Source organism: Phyllobates terribilis, unplaced genomic scaffold (genome assembly GCF_046119375.1).
Source record: "Phyllobates terribilis strain yellow unplaced genomic scaffold, ASM4611937v1 Scaffold_11__3_contigs__length_659146591, whole genome shotgun sequence".
Classification (NCBI taxonomy): Eukaryota; Metazoa; Chordata; class Amphibia; order Anura; family Dendrobatidae; genus Phyllobates; species Phyllobates terribilis.
Genome location: NW_027362771.1, coordinates 574,571,200 through 574,586,119, shown reverse-complemented (window position 1 = coordinate 574,586,119; position 14,920 = coordinate 574,571,200). Strand labels below are relative to the sequence as shown.

General features: G+C 50.3%; 3 non-coding genes across 3 annotated transcripts; all 3 read left to right on the top strand.

Moving 5' to 3' along the window:
• Positions 1-3,982: 3,982 nt before the first annotated feature.
• Positions 3,983-4,122, top strand: LOC141168091 (U4 spliceosomal RNA). The gene has a single exon (XR_012251842.1). It is a non-coding gene; the product is annotated as a U4 spliceosomal RNA (small nuclear RNA).
• A 2,206-nt stretch (positions 4,123-6,328) lies between these two features.
• TRNAK-UUU (transfer RNA lysine (anticodon UUU)) lies at positions 6,329-6,401 on the top strand. The gene has a single exon. It is a non-coding gene; the product is annotated as a tRNA-Lys (tRNA).
• Positions 6,402-14,205: 7,804 nt separating this feature from the next.
• On the top strand, positions 14,206-14,345 carry LOC141168158 (U4 spliceosomal RNA). Its single transcript, XR_012251908.1, has one exon. It is a non-coding gene; the product is annotated as a U4 spliceosomal RNA (small nuclear RNA).
• The last annotated feature ends 575 nt before the right edge of the window (positions 14,346-14,920 follow it).

Below are 14,920 nucleotides of genomic sequence, written 5' to 3'. Positions count from 1 at the left end.
GTAGAAAAAGAGTTATTGCTGTTTAACTGGAGTAATTCTATATACAGTTGTATTGGAGCTGTTTGTTGTATTTGTCGGGCTGAGAATTATATATAAAGTTGTACTTCCATAAGGCTAAGGGCGTACATAGAAATCATGGGGCCCCACAGAAGAAGTTATAATTGCCACCCCCACCACCAAAAAAAAAGTAATAATTGTCGGGGGTGCAGAAGAGCAGATCTCACAACCTTCCAGCCTTTACTTAGTAATTTTCCTCCTGGTGAAGTCCCAGATTCCTCTTTCATTGTCCCCATAAAGTATGATGCCAACAAAAGTGCCCCCCAAACACAGTATGATACCCCCATGGTGAATTCCTCCACATTAGCCTCCACATGCGCAGTAAAATGACCCTACTGTACCCCACTTCAATTCCCAAGGCAACATATGGTGACCCTAACACAGTATGATCCCCCAAGTGTGACCCCCACACAGCCCTACATACAGTATAATGGCCCCACACCTCTCCCCACTGTATAATGGCCCGCACTAGCCCTCCAAACAGTAAGATGGCCCCCACACAAACCTTCACACTGTATAAATGCTTGCATACAGTATAATGGACCCCCACATAGCCTTCCATATAGTATAATGCGTCCCCCCTAACTTTCCATATAGTATAATGCATTCCCCATGATCCTCCATAAAATATTGTGCACTTCCCATGGTCCTCCATACAATATAATGCACCCCCATGGTCCTACATACAAATTAATGTACCCCCATAGTCCTCCATACAGCCATACAGAATAATTTACCCCCATGGTCCTCCATACAGTATAATGATCCCCAGGGCCGGCTCCAGGTTTTCGTGGGCCCTGCTCGAAAGCGTCTCAGTGGGCCCCTTTAACACATACCACGATTCATGATGCACAGATGAGGTAGAGGAATGTAGATATAATACAATGCAAAGATGTCACTCACTTCTTACATTACATGAGTGATATCTATTGTAAATTCTACAATATCTCAGAAACCGGCGAATGCTTGCAGCGCACAGTGCAGACCGGACAGTATAGTCCTCCATACAGTATTATGGGCCCTATATAGTCCTCCATACAATATTATGGGCCCCACATAGTCCTCCATACAGTATATGAGCCCCATATAGTCCTGCATAGAGTATTATGAGACCCATATAATGCTCCATGCAGAAAAATGGCCCCATATGATGCTCCATGCAGAATACTGGGCCCCATATAATGTGCCATGCAGAATGGACCCCATATAATGCTCCATGCTGTATTGTCCCCATATAATGCTCCATGCAGGCTGGGCCTCATCTAATGCTCCATGCAGGCTGGGCCCCCCTACAATGCTCCATGCCCCTATTAAATGAAAAAAATAGAATACTCACCTCACCTCATCTCTCCTGCTGCTGCTGCAGCTACTCTACTCCGGACTCCTCAGCGTTGCATTCTTCCCGCTCTCTGCGCTGTGACTGCTCAGGAGAGGGCGCTCTGGAAAGACATCATCTCGCCATCTGACCTGAGACATCACAGTCAGGAGAAGCGGAAGATACAGAATCTGTGGAGGAATGGGGAGAGGTAAGTATTGTGCCGGGGTCCTGAGCAAGCGGGTGGGGGGAGGGCAGTCGCAAGCGCTGGCATCAGACTCCCCCGCCCACAGGCCTCATAGCGCGCCGGGGTGCCTGATGGCGAGTGGCCCCCGCACTTGCCCGAGTGCGCCAGGTGCTGACGCCAGGCCTGATGCACCCCTATGGTCCTCCATACAGTATAATGCACCCCCATGGTCCTCCACACAATATAATGCACCCACCTTGATCCTCCAAACAGTATAATGCACCCCCATGGTCCTTCCCACAATATAATGCGCCCCACATGGTCCTCCATGCAGTAGTATGCACCCCCATGGTTCTCCATACAGTAGTATGCACCCCCATGATCCTCCATACAGTAGTATGCACACCAATGGTACTCCATACAGTAGTATGCACTCCCATGGTCCTCCATACAGTAGTATATACCCCCCATGATCCTCCATACTGTAGTATGCACCCCCATGATCCTCCATACAGTAGTATACACCCCCATGGTTCTCCATACAGTAGTATGCACTCCCATGGTCCTCCATACAGTAGTATGCACAACCATGATCCTCCATACAGTAAAATGCACCCTCATGATCCTCCATACATTAGTATGTACCCCCTTGATTCTCCATACAGTAGTATGCACGGCCAAGATCCTCCATACAATATAATGCACCCCCATTATCCTCCATACAGCAGTATGCACCCCAATGGTCCTCCATACAGTAGAATGCACCCCATGATCCTCCATACAGTATAATGTGCCCCCATGGTCCTCCATACAGCATAATGTACTCCCATGGTACGCCACACAATATAATGCATCCCTATGATCCTACATACAGTAGTATGCGCCATCATGTTACTCCATACGGTACTATGCACCCCCATGATCCTCCATACAGTATAATGCACCCCCATGGTCCTACATACAGCATAATGCACTCCTCATACTGTATTATGGCCAACAGTCACTGATTTAAAAAAAAAATACAGTACTCACCTCTCCTGGTTCCACCTGATGCTCCGGTCTCCTCAGCGTGCGGTGTGAAGCGCCGGACATCTCGGAGCAGCGGGCACCCTGTAATGACGTCATCGCGCCCGATGCTCTAACACGTCAGACAACGAGCAAGAATGATGGGGGTGGAAATGTCTGCTGACGCTCCCTCCACCATCATCATTGCTCGCACTAGGTCCCCCCTCCGGCCATCAGCAAGTCAGTAGATGCTTCCACCCCCATTATTTTGTGTGGGCGGGCAGTACTGGTGCTAACGGGCAGAGACGGGGCACAGTGCGGTGAGGGCCTGCTGCAGTGATGGGCCGTTGCGGCCCCACGGCTCAAGGGGCCCCATAGCAGTGGTGTGGCCTGCCGCCATTGGCGGTACGCCAGTGCCTAAGGCCAAAAGATTAAGCAAAGAAATATGGAGAATCAATTACAGAATTAATATCTTGTCAGCTGCTTCCCTGGAGATTACTCCAAATAGAGTCATGTTATGGTTTTGGGGTGCTATTATATGGTCATGTTATGGCGGTGTTACAGTCACTATTTCCTTTTGTGTGTTCATAGTATTGTCGTATTATTCAGTCACAATTTGGTATTATTGGGTGTTTATGGTACAGTCACTATTTTTTAGTTTTTTTTCATTAGAAGCTTCTGGTAACAGCCTCCCCGACCCCCAATTCATCAAAGTCCCTGTTTAGTGTTCTCTTCCACCCCTATTTCATAACATGTCATTGATAGCGTCCTCTCCCACCCCCAGTTCATTATGAGACCCTCTTAGTATTTTTCCCCACATCAGAATTTTCCTAATTTCTGCATAAATTTGACCTAAAACAACATCAGCTTTTCACAAGTGGATGAAGAACCAAATCAAATGAGTCCAAAACATTAAACTTTTACACTTTTTTTTAAAGAAAATAATCCAATCTCACATGTATGTGAGTGACAAAAGTATGTGAACCTTTAAGGTTAGCAGATAATTTGAAGGTAGGATCGATAGGGAGGGTTAATATATGGCGGTATTTAATCACTATTTGTTATTATATGGTCACAGCATGACAGTATTGCTTCTCAGCTGCTCTTCTTGCGCCATCATCAGGAAGTCCCTGGTAATGCAATCCTCTAACACATAAGTGAAGGTTCCCCCAGGACGCAGGAGCAGACAGTCTGTATAGCAGGAGGTGGTGACACTATGATCAGATGGAGGATGAACCCTCTCCCCTCCCCCAGCCTGGGGGGTTTTTGTTTCTTCCATTACAGAGTTAGGGGAGGGGTGTTATTAGCATATCCACTCCCAGAATCCTTTGCTCCCACAGCCCCCTAATGACTTTGTCTCTCCTCAGTGTAGACAGAGCCCCAGATCCGGAGGCCGCAGCTCCTCACAGATGGCCTCCAGCTTTGCGCAGTGGCAGTATCATAGCCCATGAGGTTTATCCGAGGCGTGATTATTGCTAGTTGAAAACTTTTCCCAATACCCCGCCATGAGGGCTCGTAATACAGTCAGCATGGCAATTTTTGACTGTCTCCCAGGAGACTGAATAATGGTGTTAGTATTAAAAGAAGTGCTTATCGGAGATAATTATGTGTATACAGTTGTATTGGAGCCGTATGTTACATGTGTCGGGCTGAGAATTATAAGTAACATTTCACTTCCCTGAGGACAAGAGAATCAGCAAAGAAACGTGCGGGATCAATTACAGGATTACTATCTAGTCAGCTGCTTCCCCGGAGATTTCTCCATATGGAGTCATGTTTTAGTTGTTTTTGTTATTATGTGGTCATGGTATGGCGGTAATAACATCATTGTTTGGTGTTTCTATATTTTCATGGTTTGGCGGTATTCAAAAACTGTTTGCTGTTATATTATGTTCATGGTATAGCGATATTCAGTCACTATGTGATACTATTATGTGTCTATGATACAGTGCCATTCATTCACTATTATTAGTTGTTATCATTTTAAGTCCCTGATAGTGTCCTGTAATGGGGGCTCCTCAGGGGAGATGAATGTATATAAAGGGAATAGATTATGAAGCATTTGCTCCATGTGCTGCAAAGCACTCTTGTCAGCACTCTGTCAGCATTCTGTCAGCACTCTTGTCAGCATTCTGTCAGCACTCTGTCAGCACTCTTGTCAGCATTCTGTCAGCACTCTTGTCAGCATTCTGTCAGCACTCTGTCAGCGCTGTCAGCACTGTCAGCACACTTGTCAGCATTCTGTCAGCACTCTGTCAGCATTCTGTCAGCACTCTGTCAGCACTCTTGTCAGCACTCTGTCAGCACTCTTGTCAGCACTCTGTCAGCAATCTGTCAGCACTATTGTCAGCATTCTGTCAGCACTCTGTCAGCGCTGTCAGCACTCTGTCAGCACTCTGTCAGCACTCTGCTATTGTCAGCACTCTGCTATTGTCAGCACTCTGTCAGCACTCTGTCAGCACTCTTGTCAGCACTCTGTCAGCAATCTGTCAGCACTATTGTCAGCATTCTGTCAGCACTCTGTCAGCGCTGTCAGCACTCTGTCGGCACTCTGTCAGCACTCTGCTATTGTCAGCACTCTGCTATTGTCAGCACTCTGTCAGCACTCTGTCAGCACTCTTGTCAGCATTCTGTCAGCACTCTGTCAGCACTCTGCTATTGTCAGCACTCTTGTCAGCATTCTGTCAGCACTCTGTCAGCACTCTGCTATTGTCAGCACTCTGTCAGCACTCTGCCACATAAAGGGGCTGTGATACTGTTACATAATCTATTGCCTTTATATACATTCTTCTCCCCTGAGGAGTCTCCCGTTACAGGTTGATGAAATGCGTATGGAGGGTTTGTACAAGGACATTATTAGAGGGATAGGTCGCACTCGGGCACTGTCCTTGTCAGGACGGGGAGATATTGCATTGGGCACGACAGGGAACGTAGCTTTACCTGTCTGACTTTATTTCCCTTTTCTCCCTCCTGTGTGATGTTTTTGCTGATTGAAAACTTCTAATGGTAAGATCCAACTATTTTATAATTGAGGACAAGTTCACTTTGTCACTTTAATATCTGTATATGTCATTGTGAGATATTGGTACCCATATTTTAATCTTGAATATTAAAAGTGAGATTTTATTTACGAAATCTGATCCGGCTTACCCCTACTTAAATTCATTGGATTCTTGTACCCCTAGTGGGCTTTGCTAACCTGATAACATCCTCCCACCACCACCAATTAATTGAAAGTAGCTTATGGCATTCTCCACCCAACCCCTCCAATTCATCATAAGTCCCTGATAACAGACTCCCCGACCGCAATGCATTGAAAAGTCCCTGTATAGTGTTCTCTTCCACCCCTAGTTCATAATATGTCCTTGATAGCGTCCTCCTCCTGTTAGTGTCTTCCCCCACAACCCAATTCATAATACGTCCCTTATAGCCTCCTTCCCCACCCTCTGGTTTACTATAAGCCTCTGTATAGCATCCTCCCCAATCACCCAATTAATTATAAATCCTTGATATCATCCTCCCCTACCCCCAGTTCATTATAAGTCCCTGATGACGTCCTCCCTCCAATTCAATCGTTACGTCTTATGGGATCATCTCTGCATTTGGGACAGGTCTGGAATACAGAAGAGACGGTTCCCTTCCAGGACGTAGAAACCAATGGACAGAACGTATAGTGGTGAGTGGTGATAGTCTGTAACCCGAAAGGAGGAGCAGACGGCCGATAATACAGGAGAAAGTCATTGTGTCAGAGATCATGTACAGAAGCCCGGATAGCTCAGTCGGTAGAGCATCAGACTTTTAATCTGAGGGTCCAGGGTTCAAGTCCCTGTTTGGGCGGAAGCTTTTAATAAAGATGAAACCAATAAACACTATTTCTAAAGGATATAAGAGACTTAGAGAAGGACAAATGATGGCGACGGTTACTGTTCTTTGATTTCATTTAGTTTTGGGTGGTGACCTTGTTCTCGTTCGCTACTCTCTTGGCGCCAACAACAGGCGATCACTGGTAATGTAATGTAGTAGAACATAAGTGAGGGCTCGTTACATATTCCACGTAGTAGGAACTTGTGGACAGTCAGTATAGAGGAACTATGTGGCGGTATTCAGTCCCTATTTGGTGTTATTATGTGTTCCTGGTATGACGGTAATGAGTCACTATTTAGTATTATAATGTGCTCATGGTATGGCGGTATACAGTCTTTATTTGGTGTTATTATGCGGTCCTGGTATGGCGGTATTTAATCACAATTTGTTATTAGATGGTCACGGCATGACAGTATTGCTTCTCAGCTGCTCTAGCGCCATCATCAGGAAGTCCCTGGTAATGCAATCCTCTAACACATAAGTGAAGGTTTCCCCAGGACGCAGGAGCAGACAGTCTGTATAGTAGGAGGTGGTGACACTATGATCAGATGGAGGATAAACCCTCTCCCCTCCCCCAGCCTGGGGGGCTTTTCTTTCTTCCATTACAGATTTAGGGGAGGGGTGTTATTAGCATATCTACTCCCAGAATCCTTTGCTCCCACAGCCCCCTAATGACTTTGTCTCTCCTCAGTGTAGATGTGACACCCCAGGGGTCTGGTTGCCACAGTGATAGAGATATTACGTATGAGAGCAGGTGGGAGGTCTCTTGGTCAGGGATCTTATGCATGCCACACCTCCTGCACAGTCCTGGGAGGGGAAGAACTTCCCCTATATAAAACTGGGGCTGAGGCAGGGTTAGTGAGTAGAGAAGAAGTAGAGACAGAGAAAAGAAGCAAATATAGGAACAGAACATCAGGAGCTCTGTGGGAGCAGTGTTACAAGGAGTCAGGGGCTGGCAGCTGCAGAGCTCGCCCTGACTGAGAAGATTTCTTACCGGACCCGGAGTCCGAGGCTGTGGGGACTAACTCCTACCCAGCAGCAGAATCCGTCAGGCAGGGGATTCCAGGTCCTCTGGCCAAGAAACCCGAAGGCACGGTCACACGCATGGGACCAGCACCGCCGTCGTGGAGCGGAAGCTACTAGAAGGCCCCGAGTCACCGGCCATACGGGTGAGCACCACACGGTACACTCAGGGACGTGGGCTACTTATACCCGCCTCTAGCAAGGTAGCCAGAAGAGTACAGTTAGTTTGGGAGGCCTACAACTCCGCCTGGCCAGGGGAGATCCCATCTGCTCAAGGACTGACCAGGCCCCAATCGCTAGCCAGTACTCCGGGAGGGTCTATCTTTGTCACCAGTAAAGACCCTGAACTACACCGTACCGTCTCCGAGTGGTTCCTGCTACCCCCATCATCCACGTCGGCTGCCCTGAGGCCATACCCCTCCCGTTGGGGGTTATACTATCACGCTGCACAATCCTACCACCGGCCTCAGCGGTCTGCCCTGCAGCAGCAGCTCCTTAGCTGTACTCAACGGGTGGCGTAGTCGTCCAACATCTACCGTTGATACATCGCCGCTCAGTTTGACTCCCTGGGCACGGACCGGGTCACCGCCACGAGACTACAACCCTCAACAGATCCGGCTCCGGGTAAGCTCCCGCGTGCGCAACGCAGCGCGACACAGGCCCAGGGGCGCGTCAACTTTTGGCGTAGTCGGCAGGATTTCGTGCCCGCAACCACCGGGTACTGCGTGCCTGAAAAAGACTGTTCAAACTTACCTGTGGTGAAGATTCCCGCCATCCGGCGCCATCTTCAGCCTTCTTCCCGCCATCGGTGAAGATTCCCGCCATCCGGCGCCATTTTCAGCCTTCTTCCCGCCTTCCGTGGAGTTTTCCCGCCGTTGGACGCCATCTTGAAGACGTCGCGCGGGAAGAAGAGGGGCGTGGACTCCGAAAGCGCGCGAGAACTGAAGCCCCGCCTCACGTCCGGACGTCGCGTAAGGTCCTGGAAGGAGCCCAGCAGACGCCGACGTCACAGGAGCGCGACGGAAGGTCCTCAACCCTGACGATCTACTGCGGAGCCGCGGCCTACGGAAGAGGATCATCGCAAGGTAGGCCACGGTCCACTAGGGGGGAGGAGGATGTCGGATACGGAGGAGAGCTTCACTGCCTCAACCCCCGCCAGCGCCACCGCTGCTGCAGTCATGCCTTTCACCATGCCCTATATCCCGGGAGCGGCCTGGCTACCCCAGTACTCAGGGGAGTCACATACCCTGCATGACTTTAGAGAAAAGCTGGATAGCCTCTTCCAGGTGTACCCCCTCACAGAAGAGCAAAAAGTGAGCATCCTGGTGGCCCAATTAACTGGGGCAGCCCGAAGGGAGGTAAAGTCCTGGCCACCTGGGGGGAGGACTGTCGCAGGGATACTAACCCGGCTGAGGGACACCTTTGATACCCGCACCTCAGCCGAGATCAAGCTTAGATTCTACGGGTGCAAGCAGCGAGCATACGAGAGTATAAGGGACTATGCCCTGAACCTACAAGAGGCCCTGAGAGCCATTAAGCAGACCGACCCTGACGGCGTGGGAGACGAGGACAGGCTGTTGACTGAACAATTTATAGAGGGTTTATATTGCAATGCCCACCGAACCCAGTTGCGGGCAATGGCCTTACAGGACCCTCATCTGGGATTTGCACAGTTCAAGGACAGAGCCATCCGGGTGCTCCGAGAACTGGCACCAGGTGGCGTTGTGACCCACAGACGCCCCACTACCACTTACCACCAGGAGGCGGCACCCTTGTCGGCAGGGCCTGTGGGGCCTGTCGGCAGGGCCTCTCAGCTATTGGTCTGAGAGGTAGAGATTACCAGGCAATGGTAGAACCAGTTTACTCAGACAGTAGGCCCACCATCTTGACAGCACGGGGGGTGGTTAATGTACGCCATGGGAGGGTGCCCGTTCGCATAATCAATATCGGGAAGAGGGAAGTGTACCTGCCCCGGTATGCCACGCTAGCCAAATTATATACCATTAACCAAAATGCTATACAATCTGTGGAACCCTTGCCTCCATCTCACCCGGAGGAAGGTAACGGCTCTAAGAAAACAATGGAGGACTGGTGTCAGCAACTACATTTGGGTACTGACTCCACTCCCTCACACCAGAAACAGGGAGTCTATCGGGTGGTTCAAGAGTACGAGAGAGTGTTTAGTAAACACCCGTTAGACTTCGGGCGAGTCAAGGGGGTAGAACACCACATCCCCACGGGAGACCATCCTCCCATAAAAGAGAGGTATCGACCCGTACCCCCTGCACACTACCAACACGCCAAGGGGATGCTTAGAGACATGAAGGAGGCTGGGGTGATCAGGGATAGCTGTAGCCCCTGGGCAGCTCCACTAGTCTTAGTCAAAAAGAAAGACAACACCATGAGGATGTGTGTAGATTACCGGAAAATCAACCGTATCAAACACAAGGATGCGTACCCCTTACCAAGGATAGAGGAGTCTTTGGCTGCTTTAAGATCTGCTAACTTCTTCTCTACCTTGGATCTCACTAGTGGGTACTGGCAGGTTCCTGTAGCAGAGGCGGACCGGGAGAAGACCGCATTCACCACCCCGATGGGACTTAGCGAGTTTACCTGCATGCCGTTCGGACTCTGCAACGCACCAGGAACCTTCCAACGATTAATGGAGTGCTGTCTGGGCCACAGAAACTTCGAGACGGTCCTGTTGTACCTGGACGATGTCATCGTATATTCTAAGACTTATGAGGACCACCTGAAACACCTGGCGGAAGTGTTCGAAGCTCTGGCAAGCTACGGCCTAAAGGTGAAACCCTCCAAGTGTCACCTCCTGAAACCAAAGGTGCAGTACCTGGGACACGTGGTGAGCGCTGACGGAGTGGCTCCCGACCCTGATAAGATCACCGCAATTAAGGAATGGCCAAGTCCCTCCAGTGTAAAGGAAGTGCGGCAGTTCCTCGGGTTGGTAGGCTACTACCGCAGGTTCATCCCCGGTTTCACCAAAAAGGCAGCTCCTATGCAGGACCTCCTGATAGGCCAGTCCCGGAAGGCCAAGAACCAGAAGCCGCCCTTCAGATGGGAGAAGTTGGAAGAAGAGTCCTTCCGCCAGCTGAAGATGGCCCTCACGGGGGATGAAATCCTGGCGTACCCGGATTACAGCCAGCCCTTTATCCTCTACACCGACGCAAGTAACATCGTGCTAGGAGCCGTGCTGTCCCAGATCCAGCAGGGGAAAGAGCGAGTAATCGCTTACGCCAGCCGAAAACTGCGACCCACCGAAAGAAACCCTGAGAATTACAGCTCATTTAAGCTAGAGTTCCTGGCAGTGGTGTGGGCAGTCACCGAGCGCTTTAAGCACTACCTCGCTTCTTCCCGGTTCGTCGTGTACACGGATAACAACCCGTTGACACACCTGGACACGGCAAGACTCGGTGCCCTAGAGCAGAGATGGATGGCCCGCCTGTCCAACTACGAGTTCACCATCAAATACCGGGCAGGACGCTCCAATACCAACGCGGACGCCCTGTCCAGGATGCCAAACCTACCGGACGTAGGAGAAGATCCAGAGGGACTGGAAGAAGTCGAACTCCCCGCGTTTCACCGTCATGGGACTATCCAGTATTCCCATCGGGTAAGGAGTAAGCAAGGCGCTACGCTTAACCCCTTACCTCACTACAACTGGGCGGAAACGCAAGACAGTGACCCTGCTGTCCGGCTGGTGAAGGAGATGCTGACTCAGCCAGAGGCTCGCCTTGACCCAGACGCTCCGGAGGAAGCCAAGCAACTGTGGGCAGAAAAGAGTAGACTGTTCCTTTACAAGGGGAAGTTGTTCCGCAGGATGGTTAACTCCCGGACGCATGAACTAATCTGGCAAGTAGTGGTGCCACGACGAGACGCAGCCATGGTGATGGAGGCATACCACGATGGAGCTGGGCATTTCGGATGGAAGAAGCTGGAGTTCCTGCTGCGCGGGCGGTTCCATTGGGTAGGCATGAGGGGAACCATCGAGAGGTGGTGCAGAGACTGTGGCCCGTGCAACCTGAGGAGGAAGGACCGTGCCAGCCAGAAGACTCCCCTGCAGTCCATCGTCACCCGGCAGCCGTTGGAACTGGTAGCCTTGGATCATGTAAAACTGACCCCAAGCAGAAGTGGCTACGTCTACGCGTTAACCATCGTGGATCATTACTCCCGGTTCTTGGTTGTCGTCCCCGTCAAGGACTTAACGGCTCAAACAGCAGCTAGAGCCTTCCAGCAGCACTTCTGCCGTCCACACGGGTACCTGGACCAAGTGCTGACGGACCAGGGACCTGCCTTTGAAGCGGAGGTCTTCCAGGAATTCTGCAATCTGTATGGCTGCCGGAAGATAAGGACGACACCCTATCATCCGCAAACTAATGGACTTTGTGAGAAAATGAACCAGGTGGTAATGGATCTTCTGAAAACGTTGCCCCTGGAAGAACGCAGTCTGTGGCCTGAGAAGCTGCCCGATCTGGTGGACCTATACAACCACATCGCGGTAGGTTCCACCAACTGTACCCCGGCTTACCTAATGAGGGCGAGACCTGGTAAGTTACCTGTTGACCTGGAAATGGGAGTCCTGACACCCGAGGACACTTCACCAGAAGCAGACTGGGACACAGAGAGGCAGCAGCAGTACCGGAAAGTACAGGAGAGCGTGGAGCGAAGTCTCTGTCAGGCTAGGGAGAGACAAGAGAAAACTTACAACCAGTATGCTCCCGCTGTTCCCCTGGTGCCCGGAGAGCAGGTCTTGAAGAGGAAAAGACGGCTCCACAAGTTGGACGACCAGTGGGAGAAGGACCCGTACACCGTACTGCCCTCAAGCCACGAGAACCCGAAGGTCTGTACCATCAGTAAAGACGGAGGGGAGACCACAGCCATTGTATCCCGGGATCACCTGAAGAAGTGTCCTGAACAGCTACGGAACCCTGAAGAGGAACAAGAAGACCATCGACCCGTAGAGGAAAGGGAAGATATGGTTAGTACTGTGCTCGGAGACTTCCCTCGGTCTTGGACTCAAGTCAATGGTGCAGTTGTGGTACCCGTACTCACCTTCCTCCAACCAGCATCCCAAGCACCTACGGAGCAACAGGTAGAGCTGGAAGAACAGCCGGTCCAGGAGGCAGAAGACCCCACACCAGCAGACCAGGAGGATCAACCCTCTGCTTGCAGTGAGCCTGCCATATCCCTAGTGAGCCAAAGGGCCCGTAGACCGCTGCCCAGTTTACCCTTAACAGCTCCTACACCCTGTAGTTCAGGGCCAGACAGTCAGCTCCGTAGGTCCACTAGGGCCACTAGAGGCCAGTTACCCGCACGTTGGAGGATTTGAAGTGTATAAATTGTTTTATTTGTGGTTACCTGTTTTTCTTGTTGCTTGTGTATAATTATGTGTTTCTAGTTGTTTATAGGAGTCTTTGGTGGATTTACCGGGAATCCTGTGTACATAGTTGGAGCGTAACCCAGGACGGACTAAAGACTGTTAAGGACTCGGGGCAGGACAGACCCCTACCTGGTTACGTCTCCCTGTTTTGGTGAAATGGACACCTTGCTTTCTTCAAAGACTGCACCCGGTTACGGACATGCCGTGACCACCTTTATGTGTTTCTTTATTGTATTGTTATTGTTATATCTTGTTATGTTTTTCTAAAATATGTTTAGTCCCGGAGTACTAAATTTCACTAGGGGGGAATGTGACACCCCAGGGGTCTGGTTGCCACAGTGATAGAGATATTACGTCTGAGAGCAGGTGGGAGGTCTCTTGGTCAGGAATCCTATGCATGCCACACCTCCTGCACAGTCCTGGGAGGGGAAGAACTTCCCCTATATAAAACTGGGGCTGAGGCAGGGTTAGTGAGTAGAGAAGAAGTAGAGACAGAGAAAAGAAGCAAATATAGGAACAGAACATCAGGAGCTCTGTGGGAGCAGTGTTACAAGGAGTCAGGGGCTGGCAGCTGCAGAGCTCGCCCTGACTGAGAAGATTTCTTACCGGACCCGGAGTCCGAGGCTGTGGGGACTAACTCCTACCCAGCAGCAGAATCCGTCAGGCAGGGGATTCCAGGTCCTCTGGCCAAGAAACCCGAAGGCACGGTCACACGCATGGGACCAGCACCGCCGTCGTGGAGCGGAAGCTACTAGAAGGCCCCGAGTCACCGGCCATACGGGTGAGCACCACACGGTACACTCAGGGACGTGGGCTACTTATACCCGCCTCTAGCAAGGTAGCCAGAAGAGTACAGTTAGTTTGGGAGGCCTACAACTCCGCCTGGCCAGGGGAGATCCCATCTGCTCAAGGACTGACCAGGCCCCAATCGCTAGCTAGTACTCTGGGAGGGTCTATCTTTGTCACCAGTAAAGACCCTGAACTACACCGTACCGTCTCCGAGTGGTTCCTGCTACCCCCATCATCCACGTCGGCTGCCCTGAGGCCATACCCCTCCCGTTGGGGGTTATACTATCACGCTGCACAATCCTACCACCGGCCTCAGCGGTCTGCCCTGCAGCAGCAGCTCCTTAGCTGTACTCAACGGGTGGCGTAGTCGTCCAACATCTACCGTTGATACATCGCCGCTCAGTTTGACTCCCTGGGCACGGACCGGGTCACCGCCACGAGACTACAACCCTCAACAGATCCGGCTCCGGGTAAGCTCCCGCGTGCGCAACGCAGCGCGACACAGGCCCAGGGGCGCGTCATAGACAGAGCCCCAGATCCGGAGGCCGCAGCTCCTCACAGATGGCCTCCAGCTTTGCGCAGTGGCAGTATCATAGCCCATGAGGTTTATCTGAGGCGTGATTATTGCTAGTTGAAAACTTTTCCCAATACCCCGCCATGAGGGCTCGTAATACAGTCAGCATGGCAATTTTTGACAGTCTCCCAGGAGACTGAGTAGGTGGTTATGGTAGATCTAAGTGTGCTGATAGTTAGGTAACAGTTCTCTAGAAATGATAACATTGCAGGTATGTTTCTATACCAATGAGAATTTGTTCTCTGCAGAAAGAATTATTACTTGTCTTTATTTTACCGTATTGTGAGCTTAAAAATTGGAAATAAATGTGATCCTGACAATCTTCTTTGGGTTTTATTTTCACGGCATTTAGATTGCAGTAAAAACAACCTAATATCTTTGTTCCTCTGCTCAGTGCGGTGATAGCGATATCACATTTATATACGGGGATTTATTTTTTACTAGTTACAAAAAATCTTGTCTCTGTCTCTGTATTCTGAGCCAGAACTTATCATTTTCCGGTTGATGGAGACGTACGAGGACTTGTTTTTTTGGGGCGAGGTCTAGCTTTCATCAGTACTATTTTGGGGTCTATATGACTTTCTTATCTCTTATTATTCCAACGTATTTTGGGAGGTGACCAAAAAAATCCCAGAGAATTTGCCATTTACACTTTCTTCTGTTTTGGCGTGCAGTGTATATAATAAATAGTATTTTTATTGGTTCAGACAT